The sequence below is a fragment of the Cynoglossus semilaevis genome, chromosome 3 (genome assembly GCF_000523025.1).
Source record: "Cynoglossus semilaevis isolate Cse_v1.0 chromosome 3, Cse_v1.0, whole genome shotgun sequence".
NCBI lineage: Eukaryota > Metazoa > Chordata > Actinopteri > Pleuronectiformes > Cynoglossidae > Cynoglossus > Cynoglossus semilaevis.
The window spans coordinates 5,960,577-5,970,036 of NC_024309.1; the positions used below are offsets into that span (position 1 = coordinate 5,960,577).

Below are 9,460 nucleotides of genomic sequence, written 5' to 3' on the forward strand. Positions count from 1 at the left end.
GGGTTTTATTTTATGATTTGTCCAGTTCTCCTGTTTAAGGTGGAGACACTTCACAATTGTATTCATACTTTAATATCACATGTGACAAAAATACGCACAGCCCTCTGACCTCGTCACTTCAGCAAGCAGACAATGTATTCATCCGCTCCGCTCGCCAACCAGCTCCTCTGTGAAATTTGTCTGAGTGATGAAACAAGACGTTCTTAGTAAATTTATGGAAGATGGCGACGTAGCCAAACAACGTTGTAGGTCGAGGATGTCGTAAACCGATGACCTCCTGTCCTTCATTTGTAAAACTTTTAATGTTCCATCCTGTAAGCCAACATATTGTCTAAGTCAGTGGTTCTCAAACTGTGGTACGCGTGCCACCAGTGGGACGCAAGCACTCTCTAATGGTACGCGGGAAAAATTCATATTTTCACACCATGCACAACTAATACAAGATTTAAACATAAAGTCAGGTGGTACAGAGTATAGAAATACCATCCAAACTCAAACATCCTTTGAAAAATGTTTCCAAAACTCCATGATTCCTTAATGTTTCGCGGCTATCCTCATCTGTTGCCATGTTGTGGATAAGACGTTGCTGAGCTGCGATGCATCACCCGAGCCTGAGGTCTGCTGTGCAGCCACCGAGCCGTAATGCAGGGTGACGCTCATGCATGAAAAGCACATGTGGGGTTTCACAAAGCACCCCCCCCCTCTCTGCTCTGCATGTTGTGACAGGATTTTCTGAGAGTTAATGAAGAGACAGCAAAACGAAGTGGCAAAAATAACACAGAATTACAGCTACTGCACGACCCACGACCAAATGCACGACGCGGCTGTAAATTTACAGTATAATAACACAATGGCCCGGTGCATTCACACACACAGTAATATGCTGTCCACCACTCTGGGTCATTACATTAATAGTACAGAGGGACAGAGATGATAATGTGGTGCAAATTACAGCACGCTTGGTTTTCCTGAGCGGTCGCTAATGGCTGTGAGTACAGTCTTTTCATTGCACGGTAAAGGTTTAATAGCATTATTTAATGAGGCAAAATATACGGCTGTGTGAATGTGACGTCACATGTTTATATAGGCAAAAGAAAGAAAAGACTTTAATGGATTATTGACGTGTCGGAAGGCGGGGGGACACCTGGGGGGTCAACAAATCTGTCAATGACACAAATGGTCCCACATTTTATCATTAGAAGATTTGTTGCCAGCAGTGGCTAATAAACACAAATGCCTGGAAGTACTATCAGGGGAGAAGATACTGGTTGTGTAACTGAAACTTCAGACAGGCAGTTTTTAATGGCCGAGTCAGGACAAGATCAATATCAAGACAATTCAAATAAATTATTAAATCCTCCATGAAAAATAACAACAACAACAAAAAAAAAAAAGATATAGAGGTTTTGGGGATTCTATGAGCGGCCAGGAGCCCAGTTTTAATCCCTGGACCTGCACGCTGGACTCAAATTGTAGTGAATCCTTCTAAAGGCCACATGTGATTGAAAGATTTCATCAACTAAAAGGACAGTGTGAGTTCCTGCAGACAACAGACGGAGCGCGGCGACTCAGAAGACGGCTGCAAGCCTTAGATGAGACACAGATGTTCAGAGATAGTTCACTCACCGACACCCAATAATCAATGTGCGTTAGCTTGACAGCATCAGATGAGTTTCTGGGGCTGTGCAGAGAAGAGATCCACTGTCAAAAAAGAAGAAGAAGAAAGAAACAAAATAAGAAAAATAAAAACAACTTTATTGTTTTCCACACAAATTCTTCACTGTGATTCAGTCGTTGACACAAACCTGAAAAGCTGTAAAACTACAGTCAGTGTTACAGTTAGCCTAAAGGAAATGTTCCTGAGATTAAAGATAATATTTGGATTTTTAAAATATTTTTTGGTTGGCATTTTGGTTTGATGTGATTCACTTGTTACACTTATGTTATACTGGTGAATATTTCCACAAACTAACCTTTATTTTGGCTCATATTGATGCTAATTTTAACAAGCTGGAGGAGTAACGAAGGTATCGGATTGATAATGGTATCGGCAGATACTCCAAGCTTTCTTTTATTAGATTTTTTTGTTTTTATTTCCAACATAAACACGGTTGATGCTAAGTCTTTTCTAGTCTACAAGAGGCAACAACACGAAAATATTTTTTAAATGTACCTTCATAAAACACTGAATGCTTAAAAAATGCTCGATAAATACAATCAAGGATGTAGTGTGGTACCAGCCGTTCGTACTTATTACAATCGTAAAACTTAGCCGATATCATTTCTATTGGAACAGCCTTTGGTTGAGCCTGTGTGGGAATAAAGTGAGAAAAAGAGGAATGTTTCGTTGCGTCTGAACAGAGAGGACTCTGGGAAATAACTAACTTTTAAGCAGCAAATGGAGAGGCGTGAAGAAAAGAAACTGTGTTCAAGGTTTTCGCTGCAGTGAAAAGCAGTGCAGGGCATCATAACAAAGTGCTGACTTCATCTCGGCTTTCACACACACTCACACACACTCACACACACACACAGCAGCCATGAGCACAGAGCAGCTCTGACGCTGCAGCGGCTCCACACTCAAACTGACAATGGTGGCTCCTGAAGGCTCCTGTGCACGGTAGAGACTTCCCATTATGTATCAGCTCACCCACGTACTACGCTTGTACTTTTACACCAACACACGCGCATACAAGCATACACCCACACACACTCACAAACACTTGAGGTGACAGTTTGTTGACCTTGACTTGAAAAACTGCAAAAAATGTTGACACTTTATGTTTTCTTCACATATATAACATGCCGACGAGGAAGAAGAAGCTGAAGGGAAAGGAGAAGAGAGATTCAGGAGTGTGTGTTTGTTTAGGGGTGAGAAAGGGTGATCACTTTCTCGCAAAATCCCACGCCGTTAAAAGAACGGAAATTGCTGATAAAGCCACAGAGCGGAACAATTGAGAACAGAAAGGGAAAGGCAGGGGGAAAAAAAAAAGAGAGAGACAGAGCGTCCTGCCCTCTTCTTTGGTGTATCATCTTTAAACTCCTGACAAAGCAAGGCCCTTTTGCTTTTTACCAAGCTTGTGTTTTTCAAGCCTGAATTTTGCCCGGATCAGCATTTCAACCAAAGACGGAGATGGTCCTGAGCACTGTCTGGATCCCCAAGAACACATTCGGCTTCTGTCTCTTTTGTGCAACGTCTGTTGCGCCGCACCTGTGCGCGAGGCTCCTGGGAACGCTTCCATCGCTGAAGCTTTGGATATTTGAAGATGAGTTTTCACCTCGGGATTGTACGGAAGAGTAGTAAAGCCACATTGAATATTAAAAGAAAAATCTAAAATTATCATAATGAAGTCGGAGGTTTGTGTGAATAAAGTCGTATGATTAAAAGAAAAAAGTTCTGTTTAAAATAGTCCTAGGTTTCATCAGAACAAAGTCATACATTGAGGTTGAGACAGTGACGCGATGCAGATGGAATGACATACTTCGGTTGAGACAGTGACGCGATGCAGATGGGACATACTTTTTTTTATTTTAACTTTATTTTTTAAATTTTAGATATTTTCCTATCCTCAATATGGCCCTAAAACTCCGTCATAGGATTGTGAAATAAAAAATACAGAAAAAAAATATTAATGAAATTCAAGAAACGCATGAAGGGAAGATTAGCATTAGCCTCAGACTGTCACTTTGCTCATGTATCTTCAGCTTTGCTGCCTCCATATCTCACTCTGCTGTGCCTCATCCTCTAGGCCTCGCAGTAACACCACAATCCTTTCCATCAGGCACAAAAATCACCGAGCGTAGCATGCAATCTTCTTAAGGCTAGCAAAAGTTACACCCAGACTCAACCTATAAATGATTAACATTTTAGACCTGCACAACTTCAAAAGTGCACTTCCTGGTCTGGATGTATTTAATACGCCTCAGGCGACTCCACGGTGCTATTTATGTATATGTGTATGTGAGTGTATCAGTCCGTTGCATGAAAGCATTTCCATTTGCAAATTGCTTCTGAGGAAATGGGTGCTGACCAGCTGGTACCTTATGTTTATCAGGGCTTTGGCTCATTACACAGAAAACGGCAGAAAAACCTGGCAACAGTTTTACATTATAAAACTAGAAAAGGGAGACACGCACACACGCACACACATGGGGGCTTCATACCAGTTATTTACACAGTGCAACAAGTGCACACATGAAGACAGGATCAAAAGTACTGGTTGTGCACATTTTTTATTGCGCTCCATTAATGTCCCTGTTGTCATCAGGGCTGCATGGACAGATAACAAGCACGGAGGAAGCAGCCAGACTTTTTCTTTTGTAACGAGTGCCTCATGTGAACCGACTGAGGGCGACTACAATTGTTTGTGCGCAAAAAAAAAGCAACAACTATGAAGACGCAGCCCACACCTCGTGACCCACACACCAACATCAAGTAGAAATTAGGATTCAAAATCGTCACCGTATAAAATTACCGTCTGCTGAATTATAAATTTGGCGTCCAGCTTTATGAGCGCTATCGTTTACAAAGAGCAGCCTCTTCAGTGTCTATTAAATATGAAGCTATTCTTCACTACGGTTTGTAAACACCACATGGTAACCATAACTCTCCTGCAAGGATGCTGTAATCAGTTCCTCTGACGAGGTATGTTGAGCACTGAGCACCCAGAGCTGTACTCCTCCAGAAAATGTTGAGGCAAAAAAAGTATTACTGATATGATACATTAACATCTTAACTTTACATAAACATCTCTGCTGTGATTTAATCTAACAATAGACCATTGCTTCTCAAAGTGTGGGGCGGGCCCCAGTGGTGGAAAACGGTGACATGACAGATGGGAAGCAACAAACAGGAGTAAAATGTGTGAAGTGATACTTTTATTTTTTATTTATGAACTTTGTGTTAGTCGATAGTATTGATTTTTGATTCATTATAAAATACGACGTCACTAAATGCCAGTTTAGTTTGGCTAAAATAATCTCGCTAATCTCTAAAATTTCTGCCATTTATGACCTCTTATCCAATCAGAAGTGTCCTTTCCATTTGGAAAAGTTGACCAAGGAAATACAAACAGGACAGCGTTGCTGCACATGCACATTCGACACCTTACATCCTCTGCTAAAATTATCATTTTCTTTTTGATTCCTTTTTCCTCTAACTTTAAATGCTGACCAAACCCGTGCCAATTTCATGAGTATACTTTTGAAGATCAACCTTGAACAGGTTCCAGGCTTTGTATCATCCCAGAACATTCAAAAATGGCTTTTATTTCTCACGCTGGCCTTCGGAATCACTCTAACTTTTACTTTGACGTAATAGCACATCTTTTTAGTTCGCTCGTCTCCATAATGCGAAGATGCTAACAGGACATTTGTGCTGACATTCTTGATAAACAAAGGAAAATGTTGTTTAGCAATTTCAACTTAAAAAGTGTCCTTGACTGTTTATGAAAGTACGGCCTTTTGCAGTTTTGCCAAACAGACCCCTGGCTTCGGTTGATTTAAGGCTTTTTTTTTTTTTTTAACTGACACTCCCTGAAACACCATATCATCTATGTTAACTTTAAAGTTTATGCAAATAATATTTCCTTAGTTCTTTGTCACTAAGAAGTCTTGTGAAAATAAAAAAAAAGTGAAAATAATTGCTATTAGGAATTACTAAATCACTAGTTATAAGTGGAGTTTTGATGCAATAGCAGTAGCTGAGTGGATCTTATGGGATGGTGTCAGAGGGAGCTTTGGGGGTCTTAGTAGTCCTACTCTACTAAAGATGGGCACTGCAGAAAAAGTTGAGGAAACACTGCCCTGGTCTAGAAACTAGTTGCCCAGTGATTGACAGATATACCCTGAGGCTGACGTGTTTGAATGATTGACCAACAGATGAATGAAATACTGGTGGAGAAGTGACTCAAGGCAATCTACAAACAGAGAGGACAGCTCCCCACCTGTTCTGTACAATGAATGTTTTTTTCAGAAGAAATCAAATCAAGAGGACCATCTCGCAACAAAATGATTTCACCCACCCTCCAAAAAAACAAAAAACAAACAAAAAAAAACAAATAAAGAAGTAGAAGAAAAACAGAGAAATTGTTGTTTGTGGTTCCTCGGCACAAAATAACAGAATGATTGCACTGGAAGATCGGCCTTTGCATTTTGCATTTTCCTCCAGATGAAAGACCGAACCTGTTTTTATCACAAACAAACACACATGCTCACACTCACACATTTGCCTTTGCACTATACCATCACAGACCAAATGGATATCAAACATTCCTCAGCTCTGCTGTCATCTCTCCCATGTAAAAATGTTTTTTTTTCCTCTTTCATCTTCCCTTCTGTTCTTTTTGAGCATGGAATGAAAACACAGGCCGATCGCTGGACCGGCTTATTCTTTATTCATGCTTTTTTTCTCTCTCTCTGTGTAACTACGCAGAGAAGCCGTTAGGTATAAAGTAAATTCTGCAGCTGGTTATCACATAGAGCTCAGGTGGAGATGTAGGAACCAAAAACTGCAATAGGAAATCTCAAACAGCTTCCTAGCAAATTTACCACCATTCTAACCCAAACAGGAGAGTCAGAGAAAAACTTTTTTGTTTGGAGTTTGTTTTTTTCAATATCAAATGTTGGTTGAATTATAGATCTAGGTTAAATGCTGAGAGAAATCATCAGCGACGCATATGTTAATTACAGACATGAGGATAGCAAACAGCTTCTTCATAATGACCTCCCATGGGCCTTTGCATGGTTATCCAGCAGTGAGCTAATGGGGTTACTCCAAGTCCTCTGTGGAGTTCTTGCCATCATCCACGGAAACCACATAAGCATTATCAGAGTAAACACAGGATATTTACATAATCATCATCGCAAACATGACCTAAAATAGTAGCGCGAAAATAAGAAAATGTAAGTTTTAAGATCGCAAAACATCAGAGAGTTCACGCAGAGACACACGGGGAATTTGGGACACTGCTAATACTACACAAATATAGCGCAGTATTCCCTCCAGACAGCTGAAGTGGAAACATTTTCTTGTAAATCTCGACTCTCGAATGTTTGTAATCACAACAAATAGAAAAACCAAAGTGATGAGCGACTGTCGGGGCATTAACGAGTTTGTTAATTTGTTTGTCAAGTTAACCCCTCAGGGTCCCGAGCCACGATCATAACATTACAACAGGGTGAAGGTCCCTGTTGTAATGTTACGATTGTGGCAAAACAGCACCTGAGGTGTGCGTTGCGTTCGAGTGATACTTCAGGGTTCGAAATACTCCGGTGAAAAGAAAATGTAACTTTGCAGTGGTCACATGTTACTTTGCTTCGATTAACTCCGCCTTCTCTGTCCCGTCGTATCTTTTATGTTAGGTTGTCCTATCATATTAGCATATCCATTAGAACGGTATACACTATATAACGGTGCCAGACTCAACATCAAGTGCTCTCATTGGCTGAAACTAGTACTGATCAACATCCCATTCCCCCGCTGTGTGCCACTGATTGTCTGTATGTGCATTTCGAATTTTTAAAATAATAATAAGTGTTTACTAAAGTCACGTTAAGAAACCTCCATAAATAATACTGACATATTCAGTAGTACTTGCAGTGTCCATAGTATAATAATAAGTAATAAGTAGAATACTGACATATTCAGTAGTACTTGCAATGTCCATAGTATTTTGCTTTTGTGCCTTGCTAATAATAATAATAATAGCAACAATAACAATAAGAACAATAATAATATTAACTACGCTTGTACTTTTACACCAACACACGCGCATACAAGCATACACCCACACACACTCACAAACACTTGAGGTGACAGTTTGTTGACCTTGACTTGAAAAACTGCAAAAAATGTTGACACTTTATGTTTTCTTCACATATATAACATGCCGACGAGGAAGAAGAAGCTGAAGGGAAAGGAGAAGAGAGATTCAGGAGTGTGTGTTTGTTTAGGGGTGAGAAAGGGTGATCACTTTCTCGCAAAATCCCACGCCGTTAAAAGAACGGAAATTGCTGATAAAGCCACAGAGCAGAACAATTGAGAACAGAAAGGGAAAGGCAGGGGGAAAAAAAAAAGAGAGAGACAGAGCGTCCTGCCCTCTTCTTTGGTGTATCATCTTTAAACTCCTGACAAAGCAAGGCCCTTTTGCTTTTTACCAAGCTTGTGTTTTTCAAGCCTGAATTTTGCCCGGATCAGCATTTCAACCAAAGACGGAGATGGTCCTGAGCACTGTCTGGATCCCCAAGAACACATTCGGCTTCTGTCTCTTTTGTGCAACGTCTGTTGCGCCGCACCTGTGCGCGAGGCTCCTGGGAACGCTTCCATCACTGAAGCTTTGGATATTTGAAGATGAGTTTTCACCTCGGGATTGTACGGAAGAGTAGTAAAGCCACATTGAATATTAAAAGAAAAATCTAAAATTATCATAATGAAGTCGGAGGTTTGTGTGAATAAAGTCGTATCGTAAAAGAAACAAGTTCTGTTTAAAATAGTCCTAGGTTTCATCAGAACAAAGTCATACATTGAGGTTGAGACAGTGACGCGATGCAGATGGAATGACATACTTCTTTTTATTTTAACTTTATTTTTTAAATTTTAGATATTTTCCTATCCTCAATATGGCCCTAAAACTCCGTCATAGGATTGTGAAATAAAAAATACAGAAAAAAAATATTAATGAAATTCAAGAAACGCATGAAGGGAAGATTAGCATTAGCCTCAGACTGTCACTTTGCTCATGTATCTTCAGCTTTGCTGCCTCCATATCTCACTCTGCTGTGCCTCATCCTCTAGGCCTCGCAGTAACACCACAATCCTTTCCATCAGGCACAAAAATCACCGAGCGTAGCATGCAATCTTCTTAAGGCTAGCAAAAGTTACACCCAGACTCAACCTATAAATGATTAACATTTTAGACCTGCACAACTTCAAAAGTGCACTTCCTGGTCTGGATGTATTTAATACGCCTCAGGCGACTCCACGGTGCTATTTATGTATATGTGTATGTGAGTGTATCAGTCCGTTGCATGAAAGCATTTCCATTTGCAAATTGCTTCTGAGGAAATGAGTGCTGACCAGCTGGTACCTTATGTTTATCAGGGCTTTGGCTCATTACACAGAAAACGGCAGAAAAACCTGGCAACAGTTTTACATTATAAAACTAGAAAAGGGAGACACGCACACACGCACACACATGGGGGCTTCATACCAGTTATTTACACAGTGCAACAAGTGCACACATGAAGACAGGATCAAAAGTACTGGTTGTGCACATTTTTTATTGCGCTCCATTAATGTCCCTGTTGTCATCAGGGCTGCATGGACAGATAACAAGCACGCAGGAAGCAGCCAGACTTTTTCTTTTGTAACGAGTGCCTCATGTGAACCGACTGAGGGCGACTACAATTGTTTGTGCGCGAAAAAAAAGCGACAACTACGCAGCCCACACCTCGTGACCCACAC

The 9,460-nt window shown here is 40.5% G+C and overlaps 1 long non-coding RNA gene across 1 annotated transcript in view; it reads right to left on the bottom strand.

Annotated features, from left to right (window-relative positions):
• Positions 1–1,626: 1,626 nt before the first annotated feature.
• The window catches only part of LOC103377034 (uncharacterized), a 62,693-nt gene continuing 54,859 nt past the window's right edge, over positions 1,627–9,460 (bottom strand). The window contains exon 7 of the long non-coding RNA XR_003049414.1: positions 1,627–1,701. This is a non-coding gene — a long non-coding RNA (uncharacterized LOC103377034). The remainder of the gene's footprint in view (positions 1,702–9,460) is intronic.